A 20,917-nucleotide genomic window follows, 5' to 3' on the forward strand; every position below is an offset into this window, starting at 1 on the left:
TACTATATATAAAATAGCTAACTAGTAAGAACCTGCTGTATAGCACAGGGAATTCTACTCAGTGCTCTGTAGTGGCCTATACGGGAAAACATTCTAAAAAAGAAAAAGAGTGGATCATATATATAAAACTGATTCACTTTGCTGTATATCTGAAACTAACACAACATTGTAAATCAACTATACTTCAATAAAAATTAAAAAAAAAAGATAACCCACAAGGACCTACTATATAACACGTGAAACTATACTCAATATCTTATAATAAGCTATAATGGAAAATAATCTAAAAAAGAATATATGTATGTATATATAAATAAATTACTTTGCTGTACACCTAAAACTAACACAATATTGTAAATCAACTATACTTCAATAAAATTAAAACAAATAGTAAGTCTAATAGCTTTCTCATATGATGGTCCTTCCAATGTTTGAAGAGTATAAACATGAACCACCAAATCTTGTCTCCCCTGGTCAAATATCCCAGTTGTCACAGGATGATACAGATGAAAGAATGAAGGTCTAGGAGTCAATGACCTGGCTCTGCCACTTATTAACCATGCTACTTTGATCAAGGCACTTAATGTCACTCAATTTCATCACTGCAATCTATTAAGACTGGTATCATAACATTTATCTCATAGGATGATTATGGGGATCAAAATCAGCATCAGAGTGTGTGTCAAAGACTTGCATACTGTAAATTTGTATGTAAATCTGATCATGGCTGCCCTGTGCTTGCACACAGTAGAGTTGTTACACTTAAACTGGAATAAAGCACTTCAGAATGGGGCTGATCTGTAAAGGGTATAGGGAGATACTTTGGTCTCTCAGTGAAAACACTTCTCTAGTATGCCTAAAGTGGCATTAGAGGTTGTTATTAGCTATGCTGGCTCATCTTAAACTTGTGGTCAGCTAAAAAACCCAGATCTTCACCTCTACTTTTTTCATATGCACTCGTGATATTTAACCTAGATGCAAAAATTAATCTTTAAAAAAAAACCTTAAGTATAGTTAATTTACAATATTATATAAGTTTCAGGTGTACAACATAGTAATTCAAAATTCTTATAGATTATACTCCATTTAGAGTTATTATAAAATATTGGCTACATTCCCTGTGCTGTACAATATATTCTTATAGCTTATTTATCTTATACATAGTAGTTTGTACCTCTTAATCCCCACCCCTAGGAATTAATCTTTGTGCCAGTTAAATTTCACACTATTGGTCTTGGCCCAGTTCTTGAGTATGTTGAGGATATTTAGAGTATTTTTTTTAAATAAATTTATTTATTTTTGGCTGCATTGGGTCTTCGTTGCTGCTCGTGGGCTTTCTCTAGTTGTGGTGAGCAGTGGCTACTCTTTGTTGCGGTGCACAGGCTTCTCACTGCGGTGGCTTCTCTTGTTGTGGAGCACCAGCTCTAGGCATGTGGGCTCAGTAGTTGTGGCTCACGGGCTCTAGGACACAGGCTCAGTAGTTGTGGTGCACGGGCTTAGTTGCTCTGCGGCATGCAGAATCTTCCTGGACCAGGGCTCAAACCCGTGTCCCCTGCATTGCTTAAGGGGATTCTTAACCACTGTGCCACCAGGGAAGTCCCTATTTAGAGTACTGAATGAAGCTTCTGGATGAGTTCTACTGCCCAGCTTTGCAGCATCTGCAAATAAACGAATTTTCTTTCCAATAGCCTTTTTCTATGGCCTGTTAAAGGCATAGATTTATTGTCTACTTTTCCATAGCAGGAGTAGAAGAATCTGTACCTATAGGTGTAGGAGGTCCTGAAACACTTTGAGATGGGATATTCAGGGTATCTGGCTCAATAATCCCTTGAAATACCTAAGAAAAGCCCCATCACCCCATTTTTTGTTGGGTTGGTGGCATGGGGAAAAAGTATTAGGTGGCTTAGTTTTCTTGCCAGTGCTTGTAAAAGGTGTCTACTTTTTGATGAAATGTTGATGATGTCCTAATGGAAAATGATGATCTGAGAACCTTCCATTTTGTTTGCTGCAATGATGAAAGAAAATAGTCTGACTCATCTCACTTCAAATTCTGGAGACCTTTCCATACCCATTTATTACATATGAGCACCTCCCCTTTTCACAGGAATGGAGAAGAGTATATTCATTAGCCAGAATTTATTTTCTATGTTGTCTTTCGTATTGCAAGGATATGTGACTTAACAATTCTTAACATTATCTTAACATCATCTCAAAGATGAAGATAAGTGAATTGGGTCCAACAGGGAAGTGTCCCACTACAGATAGACCAAGTAATAAAAAGACAAAACTTTTCGGGAATGTTATTATTAGATTAAGTAGCCAGGGAGAGGGCAATGAGTAGGATTGGCTTTGGTACTTGGGCTTTAAAAATATGCACATAGGGCTTCCCTGGTGGCGCAGTGGTTGAGAGTCTGCCTGCTGGTGCGGAGGACACGGGTTCGAGCCCTGGTCCGGGAAGATCCCACATGCCACGGAGCAACTGGGCCCGTGAGCCACAACTACTGAGCCTGTGCGTCTGGAGCCTGTGCTCCGCAACAAGAGAGGCCGCGATAGTGAGAGGCCCACGCACCGCGATGAAGAGTGGCCCCCGCTTGCCACAACTAGAGAAAGCCCTCGCACAGAAACGAAGACCCAACACAGCCAAAAATAAATAAAATAAATAAAGAATTATTCTGCCTTCCTCACTGAATTACTTTAAAAAAAAAATGCACATAGGTCTTTTTCTGAGCCTTCTTGCTTACCGGAGCATTTCATTATAACTTCCTGTGTATCTCACTCCCTTAATCTTTTTAAATTGAGATATAATTGACATATAATACAAAATTTGTTTCAGGTCTACAGCATAATGTTTTGATACTTGTATATAGTGCAAAATGATCACCACAATAAGTCTAGTTGACATCTGTCACTGTACATAGTTAGAAAAATTTTTTCCTATGATGAGAACTTCTAAGATCCACTCTTGGGAAGGACCTTCAAGATGGCAGAGGAGTAAGACGTGGAGATCACCTTCCTCCCCACAAATACATCAAAAATATATCTACATGTGGAACAACTCCTACAGAACACCTACTGAACTATGGCAGAAGACCTCAGACTTTCCAAAAGGCAAGAAAATCCCCATGTACTGGGGTAGGGTAAAAGAAAAAAGAAAAAACAGAGACAAAAAATAGAGACGGGACCTGCACCACAGGGAGGGAGCTGCAAAGGAGGAAAAGTTTCCACACACTAGGAAGCCCCTTCACTGGTAGAGATGGGGGGATGGGCGGGGGGGAAGCTTCAGAGCCATGGAGGAGAGCGCAGCAACAGGGGTGCAGAGGGCAAAGCGGAGAGATTCCTGCATGGAGGATCGGTGCCGACCAGCACTCACCAGCCCGAGAGGTTTGTCTGCTCACCTGCCGGGGTGGGTGGAGGCTGGGAGCTGAGGCTTGGGCTTTGGAGGTCAGATCCCAGGGAGAGGACTGGGGTTGGCTGCGTGAACACAGCCTGAAGGGGCTAATGCGCCACAACTAGCTGGGAAGGAGTCCGGGAAAATGCCTGGACCTGCTTACAGGCAACAGACCATTGTTTCGGGGTGCGTGAGGAGAGGAGGCTCAGAGTACCACCTAAACAAACTTCAGAGATGGGCACAAGCCATGACTATCAGCTTGGACCCCAGAGATGGGCATGAGATGCTAACGTTGCTGCTGCAGCCACCAAGAAGCCTGTGTGCAAGCACAGGTCACTATCCACGCCTCCCCGTCCTGGGAGCCTGTGCAGCCCGCCACTGCCAGGGTCCCATGATCCAGGGACAGCTTCCCCAGGAGGACACACTGTGCGCCTCAGGCTGTTGCAACATCATTCTGGCCTCTGCAGCTGCAGGGTCGCCCTGCATTCTGTACCCCTTCCTCCCTCCAGGCCTGAGTGAGCCAGAGCCCCCTAACAGCTGCTCCTTTAACCCCCTCCTGTCTGGGTGAAGAGCAGGTGCCAGAGGGTGACCTACGTGCAGAGGTGGGGCCAAATCCAAAGCTGAACCCCAGGAGCTGTGCGACCAAAGAAGAGAAAGGGAAATTTTTCCGTGCAGCCTCATGAGCAGTGGATTAAATCTCCCCAATCACCTTGATGTACCCTGCATCTGTGGAATACCTGAATAGACAATGAATCATCCCAAAATTGAGGCCATGAACTTTGGGAGCAACTGTAGACTTGGGGTTTGCTGTGTGCAACAGACTAGTTTATGAATTTTATGTTTATTTTACTATAGTATTTTAGCGCTTGTTATCATTGGTGGATTTGTTTATTGGTTTGGTTGCTCCTTTTTAATTACTGTTTAAATTTTTTTATTTTAATATTTTTTCATTTTTTATTTTAATATATTATTCTATTCTATTTTGTATTATTTTATTTTTCTTTCTTTTTTTCCTCCCTTCTGAGCTGTGTGGCTAAGAGAGTCTTGGTGCTCTGGCTGGGTGTCAGGCCTGAGCTTCTGAGGTGGAAGAGCTGAGTTCAGGACACTGGGCCACCAGAGACCTCTAGGCCCCACGTAATATCAATCAGTGAGAGCTCTCCCAGAGATCTCCATCTCAACGCTAAGACCCAGTTTCACCCAACGACCAGCAAGCTCCAGTGCTGGACACCCCATGCCAAACAACTAGCAAGACAGGAACACAACCCCACACATTAGCAGAGAGGCTGCCTAAAATCATAATAAGTTCACAGACACCCCAAAACACACCACCGGATGCGGTTCTGGCCACCAGAAAGACAAGATCTAGCCTCATCCACCAGAACCCAGACACCAGTCCCCTCCAACAGGAACCCTACACAACCCACTGAACCAACCTTACCCACTGGGGGCAGATACCAAAAACAACAGGAACTGCGAACCTGCAGCCTGTGAAAAGGAGACCCCAAACACAGTAAGTTAGGCAAAATGAGAAGACAGAGTAACACACAGCAGATGAAGGAGTAAGGTAAAATCCCACCAGACCTAACAAATGAAGAGGAAAATAGTCAGTCTACCTGAAAAAGAATTCAGACTAATGATAGTAAAGATGATCCAAAATCTCGGAAACAGAACGGAGAAAATACAAGAAACGTTTAGCAAGGATCTAGAAGAACTAAAGAGCAAACAAACAATGATGAACAACACAATAAATGAAGTTAACAATTCTCCAGAAGTATCAATAGCAGAATAACTGAGGCAGAAGAATGGATATGTGACCTGGAAGATTATATGGTGGAAATTACTACTGCAGAACAGAATAAAGAAAAAAGAATGAAAAGAATTGAGGACAGTCTCAGAGACCTCTGGGACAACATTAAACACACCAACAGTCGAATTATAGGGTGTCCCAGAAAAAGAAGAGAAAAAGAAAGGGACTGAGAAAATATTTGACAAGATTATAGTTGAAAATTTCCTTAATATGGGAAAGGAAATAATCAAGTCCAGGAAGCACAGAGAGTCCCATAAAGGATAAACCCAGGGAGAAACAGGCCAAGACACATATTAATCAAAATATCAAAAATTAAATACAAAGAAAAAATATTAATATCAAAAATTAAATACAAAGAAAAAATATTAAAAGTAGCAAGGGAAAATCAAAAAATAACATGCAAGGGAATCCCCATAAGGTTAACAGCGGATCTTTCAGCAGAAACTCTGCAAACCAGAAGGGAGTGTCAGGACATACTTAAAGTGATGAAAGAGAAAAACCTACATCAAGATTACTCTACCCCGCAAGGACCTCATTCAGATTTGATGGAGAAATTAAAACCTTTACAGACAAGCAAAACCTAAGAGAATTCATCACCACCAAACCAGCTTTACAGCGAATCCTAAAGGAACTTCTCTAGGCGGGAAACACAAGAGAAGGAAAATACCTACAATAACAAACCCAAAACAATTAAGAAAATGGTAATAGGAACACATATCAATAACTAACTTAAATGTAAATAGATTAAATGCTCCAACCAAAAGACATTGACTGGCTGAATGGATACAAAAACATGATCTATATATATGCTGTCTATAAGAGACCCACTTCAGACCTAGTGACACATACAGACTGAAAGTGAGAGGATAGAAAAAGACATTCCATGCAAAATGAAATCAAAAGAAAGATGAATTAGCAATTCTCATATCAGACAATATAGACTTTAAAATAAAGACTATTACAAGAGACAAATATGTACACTTCATAATGATCAAGGGATCAATCCAAGAAGAAGATATAACAATTGTAAATATTTATGCATCCAACATAGGAGCACCTTAATACATAAGGCAAAAGCTCACAGCCATAAAAGAGGAAATCGACAGTAACACTATCATAATAGGGGACTTTAACACTGCACATTCACCAATGGACAGATTATCCAAAATGAAACTAAATAAGGAAACACAGCTTTAAATGACACAAAAGCTATGGGATGCAGAAAAAGCAGTTCTAAGAGGGACGTTTATAGCAATACAATCCTACCTTAAGAAACAAGAAAAATCTCAAACAACTTAACCTTACATCTACAGCAATTAGAGAAAGAAGAAAAAAAACACCAACACCCCCAAAGTTAGCAGAAGGAAAGAAATCATAAAGATCAGATCAGAAATAAATGCAGGACTTCCCTGGTGACGCAATGGTTAAGAATCCACCTGCCAAAGCAGAGGACACGGGTTCGAGCACTGGTCAGAAAGATCCCACATGTCGCAGAGCAACTAAGCCCATGTGCCACAACTACTGAGCCAATGTGCTGCAACTACTGAAACCTGTGCTCCTAGAGGCCGTGCTCTGCAACAAGAGAAGCCACCACAATGAGAAGCCTGTGCACCGCTACAAAGAGTAGCCCCCACTCACCACAACTAGGGAGAGCCTGCACGCAGCAATGGAGACCCAAAGCAGCCAAAAATAAATAAATAAATAAATTTATTTATTTAAAAGAAGAAAGAAATGAGAAAGAAATGACGGACACAATAGCAAAGATCAATAAAACTAAAAGGTGGTTCTTTGAGAAGATAAGGAAAATTGATAAATGTCTGGCTAATGAGCCAGACTCATTAAGAAAAAAAGTGAGAAGACTCAAATCAATAGAATTAGAAATGAAAAAGGAGAATACCTGACACTGCAGATATACAAAGGATCATGAGAGATTACTACAAGCAACTATATGCCAATAAAATGGACAACCTGGAAGAAATGGACAAATTCTTAGAAAGGACAACCTTCCAAGACTGAAACAGGAAGAAATAGAAAATATAAACAGACAAATCATAAGCACTGAAATCAAAACAGTGATTAAAAATCTTCCAACAAACAAAAGCCCAGGACTGGATGGCTTCACAGGCGAATTCTATCAAATATTTAGAGAAGAGCTAACACTTATCCTTCTCAAACTCTCCCAAAATATAGCAGAGGGAGGAACACACGCAAACTCATTCTACGAGGCCACCATCACGCTGATACCAAAATCAGACAAAGAGGTCACAAAGAAAGAAAACTACAGGCCAATATCACTGATAAACATAGATGCAAAAATCCTCAACAAAATACTAGCAAACAGAATCCAAGAGCACATTAAAAGGATCATACACCATGATCAAGCGGGGTTTATCCCAGGGATGCAAGGATTCTTCAGTATATGCAAATCAATCAACGTGATACACCATATTAACAAATTGAAGGAAAAAAACCATATGATCATCTCAATAGGTGCAGAAAAAGCTTTTGACAAAATTCAACACCCATTTATTATAAAAACTCTTCAGAAGGTAGGCATAGAGGGAACTTACCTCAACATAATAAAGGCCATATATGACAAACCCACAGCCAACATCATTCTCAATGGTGAAAAACTGAAACCATTTCCACTAAGATTCGGAACAAGACAAGGTTGCCCACTCTCACCACTGTTATTCAAAACAGTTTTGGAAGTCTTAGATATGACAATCAGAGAAGAAAAAGAAATAAAAGGAATCCAAATAGGAAAAGAAAAAGTAAAACAATCATTGTTTGCAGATGACATCATACTATACATAGAGAAGCCTAAAGATGCTACCAGAAAACTACTAGAGCTAATCTATGAATTTGGTAAAGTAGCAGGGTACAAAATTAATGCACAGGAATCTCTTGTGTTCCTATACACTAATGATGAAAAATCTGAAAGAGAAATTAAGGAGACACTCGCGTTTACCACTGCAACAAAAAGAATAAAATACCTAGGAATAAACCTACCTAAGGCAACAAAAGACCTGTATGCAGAAAACTGTAAGACACTGATGAAGGAAATTAAAGATGATACCAACAGATGGAGAGATATACTATGTTCTTGGATTGGAAGAATCAACATTGTGAAAATGACTATACTACCCAAAGCAATCTACGGATTCAATGCAATCCCTATCAAACTACCAATGGCATTTTTCACAGAGCTAGAATAAAAATGTCACAATTTGTATGGAAACACAAAAGACCCTGAATAGCCAAAGCAATCTTGAGAAAGAAAAATGGAGCTGGAGGAATCAGGCTCCCTGACTTCAGACTATACTACAAAACTACAGTAATCAAGATAGAATGGTACTGGCACAAAAACAAATATAGATCAATGGAACAGGATAGAAAGTCCAGAGATAAACCCATGCACATATGGTCACCTTATCTTTCACAAAGGAGGCAAGAATATACGATGGAGAAAAGACAACCTCTTCAATAAGTGGTGCTGGGAAAACTGGACAGCTACATGTAAAAGAATGAAATTAGAACACTCCCTAACACCATACACACAAGTAAACTCAAAATGGATTAAATACCTAAATGCAAGGCCAGACACTATAAAACTCTTACAGGAAAACAGAGGCAGAGCACTCTATGACATAAATCATAGCAATATCCCTTTTGATCCACCTCCTAGAGGAATGGAGATAAAAACAAAAATAAACAAATGGGACATAATGAAACTTAAAAGCTTTTGCACAGCAAGGTTAACCATAAAGAAGATGAAAAGACAGCCCTCAGAATGGGAGAAAATATTTGCAAATGAAGTAACTGACAAAGGATTTATCTCCAAAATATACAAGCAGCCCATGTAGCTCAATATCATAAAAACAAACAACCCAATCCAAAAATGGGCAGAAGACCTAAATCGACATTTTTCCAAAGAAGATACACAGATTGCCAATAAACACATGAAAGAATGCTCAACATCACTAATCACTAGAGAAATGCAAATCAAAATTACAATGAGGTATCACCTCACACCAGTCAGAATGGCCATCATCAAAAAATCTACAAGCAATAAATTCTGGAGAGGGTGTGGAGAAAAGGGAACCCTCTTGCACTGTTGGTTGGAATGTAAATTGATACAGCCACTATGGAGAACAGTATGTAGGTTCCTTAAAAAACTAAAAATAGAACTACCATATGACCCAGCAATCCCACTACTGGGCATATACCCTGAGAAAACCATAATTCAAAAAGAGTCATGTAGTGGTATGGACTTACACATACTACCAAATGTAAAATAGACAGCTAGTGGGAAGCAGCCACATAGCACAGGGAGATCAGCTCAGTGCTTTGTGACCACCTAGAGGCGTGGGAATAGGGAGGGTGGGAGGGAGACGTAAGAGGGAGGAGATATGGGTATATATGTAGTATAGCTGATCACTTTTTTATAAAGCAGAAACTAACAAACCATTGTGAAGCCACTTTACTCCAGTAAAGTTGTTAAAAAAAAAAAAGAGTCATGTACCACAATGTTCATTGCAGCACTATTTACAATATCCAGGACATGGAAGCAATGTAAGTGTCCATCAACAGATGAATGGATAAAGAAGATGTGGCATATATACAATGTGCCAATTGAATATTACTCAGCCATAAAAAGAAATGAAATTGAGTTATTTGTAGTGAGGTGGATGGACCTAGAGTCTGTCATACAGAGTGAAGTAAGTCAGAAAGACAAAAACAAATGCTGTATGCTAACAAATATATATGGAATCTAAAAAAAAAAAAAAAAAAATGATTCTGAAGAACCTAGAGCCAGGACAGGAATAAAGATGCAGATGTAGGGACTTCCCTGGTGGCGCAGTGGTTGGGAGTCCGCCTGCCGATGCAGGGGACGCGGGTTCGTGCCCCGGTCCGGGAGGATCCCCCGTGCCGCTGAGCGCCTGGGCCCATGGGCCATGGCCGCTGGGCCTGCGCGTCTGGAACCTGTGCTCCGCGTCGGGAGAGGCCACAGCGGTAAGAGGCCCGCGTATCGCAAAGAAAAAAAAGATGCAGATGTAGAGAATGGCCTGAGGACACAGGGAGGGAGAAGGGTAAGCTGGGACGAAATGAGAGAATGGCTTTGACATATATACACTACGAAATGTAAAATAGGTAGGTAGAGGGAAGCAGCCACCTAGCACAGGGAAATCAGATCGGTGCTTTGTGACCACCTAGAGGGGTGGAATATGGAGGGTAGGAGGTAGACGCAAGAGCGAGGGGATATGGCAATATACATATAGCTGATTCACTTTGTTGTACAGCAGAAACTAACACAACATTCTAAAGCTATTATACTCTAATAAAGATGTTAAACAAAAAAAAAAAAGCAGATACGGGAAAAAAAAGATCCACTCTCTAAGAAACTTTCAAATGTGCAATACAATATTATTAACTATAGTCACCATGCTTTATATTACTACTTCCTTAATCTGCAATGAGTTCATGACATCTTTAAGTCCTCCCTCTTTACCCAACCTTTCCCCTCTGCCTTCAAAGATATTTAAAAATTTCTACCTTGAAGAAACTTCCTTTGACCCTGCTACCAAGGCTAGCAATAGAGGAACTGAACTTTTACAAACCATAGTCTACATGTACTTTGCCTCTATTTCCTTGTATTTCAATCATACATGGAGCTTGTGTTACACCTCTAACATCAAACTGAAAGTTAACGTCATCCGTGATGTCTCAAATGACCTACTGTCAGTTCTCTTATTCTTTAGCTCCTTTATAGGATTAGTGTAATTGACTATATTCCTAAAACTCTCCCTGGCCTTTGACTTTCAAAATATCTTACTATCCTAGATTTTCCATGCTGCCCTCGTTTTTGTCTTGTCATTTCTCTTAAAATAAATTACAAGGTCCTATATGAGATTGGTCCTTTGTCTAACTCTCTAGCCTCATCTCTTTTCCATCTTGCATTTTATACTCATCATGCCAAATCTTTTTTTTTTTGGTTTCTTGATAAGTTCTATTTGTCTTTGCTTGACTCTGTTCCTTGGGACATGATGTTCTATCCCACAGGAGTACTCAACCCACTTCCCCTTCATCTAGCTAACTCCTTACTCATCCCTTATACATCAGCTAAAACGTAAGTTCCTTAAGGAGGCCTTCTCCAAACTTTCGAGTAGGGCTCTCTGCTCTTTAATCTCAAAGATCCATATCACAACATTTATATTATTTTATTGTTATTATCTCAACTGTCAGTCACTTCCATTAAGCTATAGGATTTGTAAAGATTTGGTCTATTGCTATATACTCCTAGTGCTTGGCACATGTGATTATTCACTAGTAGTTGTTGAATGAATAGATGAATAAACGGATGAGTGGATATTCTCCATCATCTCTACTGATTCCTCTTCTTCTTTTTCTCCTCTCGTGTATAAAAATTGAGATAGTTATGTCTCCTATAACTATTTCACAATATTGTGAGGATTAAATGAGGTAAGGTATATAAAATAACTTATTTATAAATTACAAAGAGATATGCTAGGATGTCATTTGCTATTATTACTGTTCCCTTATTAACAAGGCAGTCTATCATCTGTGGTGAAGAATGCCTTCAGAAATATTTATATTAGGACAGATGTTGTTTAAGGGTACAAACCTGCAACAAGGAGTGAACAAGCCTTAGATGTCTAATGCACAGTACAGTGAATATAGACAATATTGTATTATAATCATCAAACTCACTAAGAGACTAGAACTTAATTATTCCAGTTACCAAAATGAAAGGATAAATATGTAACATGATAGAGGTGTTAACTGTTGCTACAATGCTAATCATATTACAGTATATAAATGTATCAAATTGCAATGTTATATGTAAAGTATATTTCAGTAAAAAATATTTGTATTGGAATTCTCAGGGAGTTCTGAGATTGGACAAATTTGTGTTATTTTGATCAGCCAAAGATTCAAGAAGATTTGATTGACAGTTATGAAATCACTGACATCCTTGTGGAGGGTTCTCAGGATAATTTGAGATTTGCACTCTGCATTCTTAATTCCGGTCACAGAAAAATTTTAACAAAATAATTCCTACCTAAAGTTATCCTACCCTGAAAGTAAATCCCTATTAAACAATGTCATTCCTTGTACAATAGGATCATCTTTCTGAATTTTGTTTTTGATTCCAGAAAGTCATCCAAGTTCTTTATTAATTAGTTTATCATGGAAACACAGAGAGACGGTTTTGAGAAGTTACCAAATAGGAAAGGGTTTTTATTTCCTTGCATTCACCTACTGTTTGGGGGCAACTCTTGTAGTGCTTTTAGATCTTCTCTGACAGTAGAGTAGCAATGAATACTATTTTTCAGAGATTATTATGGGGAAAGCCTAAATCCAAGAAGGAAGTAATTTGCCTAACGTTCTCCAGCCAGTGCAGTCTCAGAATTAGAAACAGAAATAAGATAACAATTTCTTGATACTCACTTCAAGAAGTTCATCACGAAGCTGTTTTCATGGGTTACACTGATCACAACGCATTGCAAAATACTATCCAAGTATTGGTATTGAACTTTGATCTGATCAGATAACATTTAAGGAACGAATATTCTTTAATAACCTAAATGCAAGAAGAACTTGAAAAACAATAGATACATGTACATGTAAAAAATAATCGACTATATGAAGCCCTAGAAATTTCCTTGTTATACAGTGGTCTGGTTTGTACTAGTGTTTTACTGAAAAGGAAGCAGCAAAGAAAGAGGAAACAAATGCAAGCCACTGTCATGTTGTCATGGAGTGTGTCTGGGCTCATTTGAACTCGGGCAAGTCAGCAGCCCTGGCCCTCATGCACTGCTTCCTGCATGGCACACAGGATGTTCAGCATCCATCCACATGTGGCCATGGATGAAAGAGCCATGTTGACTTTCCTGAGGTGGGGTAAGAGTCTCTGTTTCAGGGTGGAGGCTCCAAATTCAGGGTACAGAGAGAATGTGTCCAGAAGTCCAGGTGACCGACATACCCTCTGGAGCTAGACAAGAAGAATAACTAATAATAACTAATATCTACTGAACACTGAGTGTACCAGTAGCTCTTTTGTGTACTTATGTGGATCATCTCATTTAATCTTCCTAACAAATCCATGCCAAATAAAGAAACTGAGATGTGGAAACGATAAGATACTTGCCCAAGTTCACAGAAGAAATAAGTAGCAAAGGCAGGCTGCAAGCTCAGGTAGTTGGCTTTGAGGCTGAACGCTCCATCATTCTGCTGTATTAGCTCACTCATCAATGCAGATCATAAGCCTTGGTTAAGGCACGGAATTCTTTCATGATACCATGTTAGTGGGAAGAGAGTTATTGCCTAGACTGAGGGTAACCATTATGATGCCTGGTAATTGAAATAAAAATCACAAATGAAGGTTTCATTTAATCAAGTATTTTGAGTACCACATAACCAACCTCTGGGAGAAACTGAAAAAGAATGGGAACTGGGCTTGGCCTGAAGGAGCTTGCAATCAGAAGGTGCTACAAGTGACATCAAAGAGGCAGAAATATCTTTTGGAAACCTGTCATTGAGAAGCATGGAAATGGAGTTCCCCCTTGATTTCTTTTTTTCAATAAATTTTAATAAATTTATTTATTTTTGGCTGCATTGGGTCTTTGTTGCTGCGTACGGGTTTTCTCTAGTTGCGGTCAGTGGGGGCTACTCTTGTTGCCATGTCTGGGCTTCTCATGGTGGTAGCTTCTGTTGTTGCGGAGCATGGGCTCTTGGTGCGTGGGCTTCAGTAGTTGTGGCATGCGGGCTCAGTAGTTGTGGCTCATGGGCTCAGTAGTTGTGGCTCGTGGGCTCTAGAGTGCAGGCTCAGTAGTTGTGGCACATGGGCTTAGTTGCTCCTTGGCATGTGGGATCTTCCCGGACTAGGGCTCAAACCTGTGTCCTCTGCATTGGCAGGTGGATTCTTAACCACTGCGCCACCAGGGAAGCCCATTCCTACATGATTTCTGACTCTGAGGCTTCCCCTTATGGTGTTAACACCAGAGTTTTTGAGGAAGAACATCTGTTTTCTGAAATTTTCTTTTTTTTTTTCTGAAGTTCTAGGACAACTTCTTAGCCTTTTGGGTCTCAATGACACAGTCATTCCATGACACAGAAGATATATTCTAGTGAGGGAAATAAAACCAGATGAGAAACCTCCCCATAACTCCCCTGTGTATAGTTTGTTTTGTCACTTTTTCTTTGGCTGCATTAGGCAAAGTGGTAATAAATTCTACTAGTTCTTTTCTCTTAGGGAATCCAGAAAACATTATGTTTGAGAAATTTTCACTTAAGATAAGGATGTGAAACAGACCTGCAGAATGAGAGACTCCATCTAAAACAATCCACCAATCATTACTTTCAAGTGCTTAGGACAAGTTCAACACAATACAAGGACCAGGTAAAAATCCCAAGAGAAGTATTATATAAGCACAATCCCTGATCCTCGAGGACTTTGCAGTGTGGTTAGAGATAGAAAGTACTATATGACACTCTAGAAGACCCAGATAATAAAATGCAAAGTGGGAATTGTTATCTATAGGTGTTTACAGAAAGGAGAGGTGACTGAGAGCTGGGTAACCAGGGAAAGCTCTAAGAAGGAAGTAGAGATGAGGGTGTATGAGTGCACTGTGTGTGTGTGTGTGTGTCTGTGTGTGTGTGTGTGTGTGTGTGTGTGTGTGTGTGTGTGTGTAGTGGAAGATGTGGATATTAAAGAGGATGAGACTCAGGGCTCTGCTGTGGTGTGACAGCCAAAGAAGACATCTGTGTTCTCCAACTTTGGGAATTTATTTTGCCATTGTGACTACACCATTCCACCTCTCTGCTCTTTTCTTGGCAGAATTGCCAGTTGACCTAAATATGCTGCCACTGGATGCTGTATCCTCTTAAACACTGGGGCAAGTTTAGACAAGATAAATTATTTTTAGCTAGCCCCTCAGTTGGTGATAAAAAGACTGAGGTCCAAAGATAAATAAAGAAAAATAAGGCATATTTGAAAGTTGCTAGGAGAGTAGATCTTAAAAATTCTCATCACAAGAAAAAAATTGTAACTATGTATGGTGATGGATGTTAACCAGACTTATTGTGGTGATCATTTTTCAATATATACAGATACCAAATCATTATTTTATATACCTGACACTAATATAATGTTATATGTCCATTATACCTCAATAAAAATTAATTTAAAAATAGATACCTTTAATATCTGTTGATCATAAAAATGACAAAAGGTGTCTTTTAAATGAGTTAATTATACACTATTTACCATGGCTTCTTTAGATGTATTTGTGATACATCCTTTATTTAGTGTACAGACAATGTTTAGTGGGCCTCCTATAAGAGGGGCCCTTTATGAGATAAGAGCCAGCACTTTAATTTAGAAAACACAGCAGGAATGATACTTGGGAAAATTTCAAGAAATCAAAGTCTAGGTTTCTGAAAGAAAGGAAGGAAGGAAGGAAGGAAGGAAAGAAAGAAAGAAAGAAAAAGAAAGAAAAAAAGAAAGAAAGAAAAGAAGAAAATAAAGGAAGGGAGGGAGGAAGGAGGATGAAAGGAAGGAAGGAAGGAAGAAAAAGAAGGGAATGGCCCTGTAGGAGAAAGTCGTGCAAGCACCGCAGGATGTTTTCTCAACATTTATGCAGTAGGCCTCTAGAAAAGGCCACCAATCTATCAGCTTTATTCTGGCTACTTTTTAGGGACTTTGGGGAATTTCCCTTTAAGACAATACTGCAGTTTCTTGGCAACTTATTTGTGACACATATTTTCTTAATAAACCCATGTAGTGCCTTGTTCTTTTGCTTCTCTGGCTCCCCATCTGGTTTTAGAGTGCTCATGGTTCTCTCGTCTCTATTGAAAGTGGGTTTGCTGTTTTTTTTTTTTTTTTTTTTTGGAGCACAGGGAGAGGCTTCAGCCTGGTGTACACAAGAACTTCTGGAAAAATTGCTAAATTCTTTATTTAGAGGGAAGGCATGGTTTTCCAGGGATAAGAACAGAGTCTCTCTCTTGAACATGGCACAGTTGTGCAACTTGATGAATTACAGGTCATGAAGAAGCAGTAATGTGATCTTCTGCACCCTTTCATCTCTCTCCTTAGCACACTTTCCTAGAACCTGGGCCCTTCACTCTATCACAAGAGACATATAAAGCCTTTCCTTGGGTAGCATCACCATCTTCTACTTTCCCAATAAATACGTGAAACTCTGTATCCTAAGCTCCACTCTCCTCTCTGGCAGAATTATCCTGTGTGATCATAAGACCTTGCTTATGGCTAGCTGCTACTTTGGAAAAGACCTGATGACTTAATGGGGCCATTCAATCTTTTTCAACTTGAAGGAAGCATTAACCTAAACTTAAAGAGTTTAATGGCACTGTGTTGGGCAGAGTAAGCAGGCATGCATGGATTCACTCATTCATGAGCTGCTTTGTCCTAGAAAAAATTTCAGGACAATGTCGAAAAACTCTTTGGTCTTCTTTTCCAGTTGTTGAACACTCCATAGGCATCAGCCATTGCTGTTAAGCACTGGGGTGAAAAGATGAATGGGGCTCGTATGGCACCATGTCTTGTCCACAGAGAGATTACAGTCCAGCCAGGGAATATACATATATACCCAACTACTGACTTATATTAGGAATCAGAAGCAGGTGTGAACTTGTATTCTGATTGGTGAGGGAAAAAAGGCCTGTGTGCTTTTTCCTGAGAAGAGGGAATATGGAGAAAGAGAATTCTCTCCCTTAACTCTTTCACCAGGGAAGCATTGGAAGAGAACTAAAATTAAAGCCCAAAGGGGTGAATGCTGGTTTTACTATCTTGAAGCAGAAAAGCAATTGGTTAAAGCTTCCCTAGAAAGCAGCCTCCTTTTGGGGCCCAAGGCCAGTGTGGAAGAGGCTGTGCACTTAACACACAAGGGTGTCTGAGAGTCTGAGCCTTTGTTCCTGGTTTACACCATGCTAGGTTTGCCCACGCCTGCTTTGATGTGAACAGCTCTTCTCGATGATGCATGGTGGTGCTGGTGTGGGGAGGGGGTGAGAGAGAGGAATATGGGAAGACGGGAGCTCCATTTTCCCATACAACGCCCCTAACAACAAGAAGGAAAATGCAGTATCTAGCTCGCTCTGGTTCCCCTCTTACTGTATGCAGCTCCGCGAACAGTATCCTCAGTTTTCTCAGTTGCCGCTTTCAAAAGAGGTCCTGAGATTCACAAGTGAACTCCAGTGCATAAGGAAGGATGGCTAGAATCTAAGGAGGGCAACTTAACTTCCTAAAACTTTCTGCTCCTGTCATTTGGTCTCACCCCTCCCTTGCTCCCCTGCCCCAGTCCCCCACACCCACTCTGCACACTTTGGCCTTTGTGTTTTTAGCTCCCACTGTTTGGAACACACATCTCTTGTCATCTCTGCCTTCCTTCTCTAAACGTGCTGATCCTCCAAGACTCAGCTGAATTCCTCTTCCTTATGTCCTTCCCGTCACATAACTATAGTTAACCTTGAACTCCCCTGCTTTGGGACTCCCATCTTAGAGGTCTGCATTATTATTTAGATATTTTTTGGCTTTTTAATCGCTTTGGATGTGCTCACTTTGTCTTTCAAACTGCACAGAAAGAAACTAAGTCACAGAATTCTTTTATGTGCACAACAGAAGGTACTTAGTGCTTGGCCTGTCACTGGGCCCTAGAGATAGATGCTTGCTTGACTGACTCTGTGGCGGCCTGTAGCATCAGACAACTAGGATGGGTGGAGTAGTGGAGGCTCAAAACTGAGGGAAGATGCAAAGATAACCAGGATGACGGTCATGATGGGTAGGACTCCAGAGAATGTCCTGCTAGCTATGCATACATATCACGACTTGCTTACGCATATCCTGTTGAAGTTTGTTTCGTGAGACTGCTAAGGCAAATAAGTCCCTGCTCAGAGGAATGAGCATAAATGGTCTTCAAAGTTCTCAGCCAGAGACAGGCTGGATAGCAAAACATGCTGTCAGCATGTCCCTGCTTAGCCCCTTGGCTGGCCCATTCCATCCTTTGCCTTTGGCAGCTCTGGGATCTATAATACTTTTCATGAAAGCATGAGGTCAGTATGTTTCATTCACATGGATCTTGGTGAAACTTGCAAAAGAATGGAGCATGTTTTCTATTCTTTCACAGTCTACAACACACTTGTGAACTTACTGGAATGCTCTGGGTCCACTCAAGACAGGAAATGAGGTTAGTGTTGTTGGTGCATCATAGTGCTATTTCTGAAAATGAAACTTTCTCTAGCTCCATGGACCAGAAACATGCGGACAGCCACCCAAGAAGCTGGAGAAGTAAGAGCTGTTGCCATCATTTGTCTCGGATAATGTGATAAAGCTGAAGGTGTGGGCATGTGGCAAAATATTTCCCTTTAGCAAACAATAAAACCATAAGCAACAAAAGGAGGGAGCAAAAAATGCTATAAATCCTCTCTCATTTTCCTGATCACCCACAAGGAGCACAAAGGTCAAGATACTGAAAGTTACACCCACAAGAGCCTGGCCAGGCTGAGGATTTTTTGAGAATCTGTAGCTTAGTATGGGGCTTTCTATCATAGGACCTGCAAGCAGTTTCATTCAGCTGGACAAGAGAAAATAATCAGGTCCCAGGCAAAAAATTCCAAGAAAAAGTCCCTTTCCTTTTGATGACAATATTAATAATGATAATGATAAAAACAATAGGAACCAATTGAGCAACTACTATGTGCTAGTAATCTGGTCTTGGTGCTTTACCCACTCTAGTTCACTTAATCTTCATGAAAGGTCCCTAAGGTAGTCACTAGCATTATCTCCATTCTACAGATAAGTAAACTGAGGTACAGAGTGGGCAAAGGACTTGTCTAAGATTCATGGAGTGAATTAAGTCAAGGAGGTAAACTCCAGTTTACAGACTCTGCTCAAATAAGTGAAATATAAAGATAGTTCTTGAGCTTCTAGAGGATGGCGTTTAAGCCTTCTTTATCCATGGGACCTTGTGCAGTACTTGGGCTAAAGCAGAAGTTTAATAAATATGTATCCTACAGCTGGCTAGATCAATGAGTCATTGGTAGAAAGGTCAGGGGCCTCATCCCTTCATCTGTTCTCACTGCTGTGGTGATATTTGAACCCAGGGTAGTAGGGAGTTCAGGTCCCCTTGACATGAGTTCCCTAGATGGTTTTAAAGGGCAGCGAGGTCATTTCTTTCCTTCTGTATACTCCCTTTGCTAGAAAAGTCCAGAAAGAATGGAAGCTGTGCAATCAGGTCATATTATAGCCAAGTTTTCTGCTGTTGTGAAGGCCTTGGCTTCAGGTGCTTTTTCACATGAGACCCTAAGAAGGTACTCTGATGGCAAAAATTGCCTTTTTATCTGTTATTGTCCTTTTCTTCTCTCCCTTTTCGTCTCTTCTATACTTTTATCTTTTACCTTCTCCTCTCATTTTCCTTTCTCTTCACTTTCCATTCATTTTATGTTAGAGCCAGACTTATTTAAAGTGTCCTAAAAATATTGTCATGGATATATTGTCATTGATAATTAGACATGACTAGAAAGATATATACATATATATATACACATATATCTTTTTAGTCATCATCATCATGTCTAATTCTGTGGTTGTGTGATTTACACACACAAGATCTCTAAGAAGGGTATTAAGATACATAACTATAAGCCCTAATCTAATTCAAGCAAAGTCAGCCCAAGCAAACTTAGATTGAGCCAAAGACAGCAAATCATAATTCTAAACAATCTCTTTGACTTGTAAACTGTTATTATTTGATCAGAATTAAAGCACTTAACCTGAATGAGAGCCACGAGGTACCTGAGGTGTCAGTCTAGACAGACACAAATATAGTAACTGGATAATTCTGGAAGACATGTCTTTTGGGTTTCTGAGATCATCTATGACATGTCCCTGTACCCCAGATATTGCCCATATTAGAAGTATAGAGCTCACAATAAAAGACTAGATGTTTTCTGTAAACTCCTGATTGCTATGCCCTCCATATAGTATAACATGCAACAAAATTCTACATATAACCAGTATTGTATCTGAGAATACTAAAAAGTTTCAATTGAATGGACACACTCCCTCTTATTTACTCTGCTTACAAAGTTTTGTCTTCCCAGCTCCTATGCTCCCTTGAAACTGCTCAGGCTCCAGTCATAGGAGAACTCCAAATAGTCAAGAAAAGGACACTGTATAGTCTTTACCTAATTGACCTAACCCAAGGTACTTTACATCATTGACTATGGCTTGATATCTGGGATACCACTCTTTCATAATTCCTCTTCCATCTCTCCAACATCTCCTTTCCAGTTCCCATTACAAGCCTACCTCTTAAATGTTGTCATTCTCCAAAGTTTAGTCCTTGGTCTTCTTCTCTTCTTACTCCTTATCGTTTCCCCGAGCAATCTCTTCCACATCAAAAGGGTCTGGTATTATCTGTACAGTGATGACATTCAAATCTGGATCTCCTGCCCAGATCTTACTCGGAAGCATTAGAACTATATAACTGCCACTGGACATCGCCATATAAATGTGCCACAAAATCTTAAATTTAAAAGCTCCCTGGGGCTTCCCTGGTGGCGCACTGGTTGAGAATCTGCCTGCTAATGCAGGGGACACGGGTTCAAGCCCTGGTCTGGGAAGATCCCACATGCCGCAGAGCAACTAGGCCCGTGAACCACAACTACTGAGCCTGCGCGTC

At 40.2% G+C, this 20,917-nt stretch overlaps 1 protein-coding gene across 2 annotated transcripts in view; it reads left to right on the forward strand.

Moving 5' to 3' along the window:
* TNFSF18 (TNF superfamily member 18) overlaps positions 1-16,626 on the forward strand; it is a 121,646-nt gene extending 105,020 nt beyond the window's left edge. For both annotated transcript variants that reach the window (XM_089911030.1, XM_089911034.1), the window contains exon 4: positions 1-16,626. This exon is cut by the window's left edge and continues 19,215 nt beyond it. The gene's annotated coding sequence lies outside the window, so the exon portion shown is untranslated.
* The last annotated feature ends 4,291 nt before the right edge of the window (positions 16,627-20,917 follow it).

This window comes from Delphinapterus leucas, chromosome 1 (assembly GCF_059928025.1).
Source record: "Delphinapterus leucas isolate spDelLeu-1000000601 "Yukka" chromosome 1, BTC_Dleu_Yukka2, whole genome shotgun sequence".
NCBI lineage: Eukaryota > Metazoa > Chordata > Mammalia > Artiodactyla > Monodontidae > Delphinapterus > Delphinapterus leucas.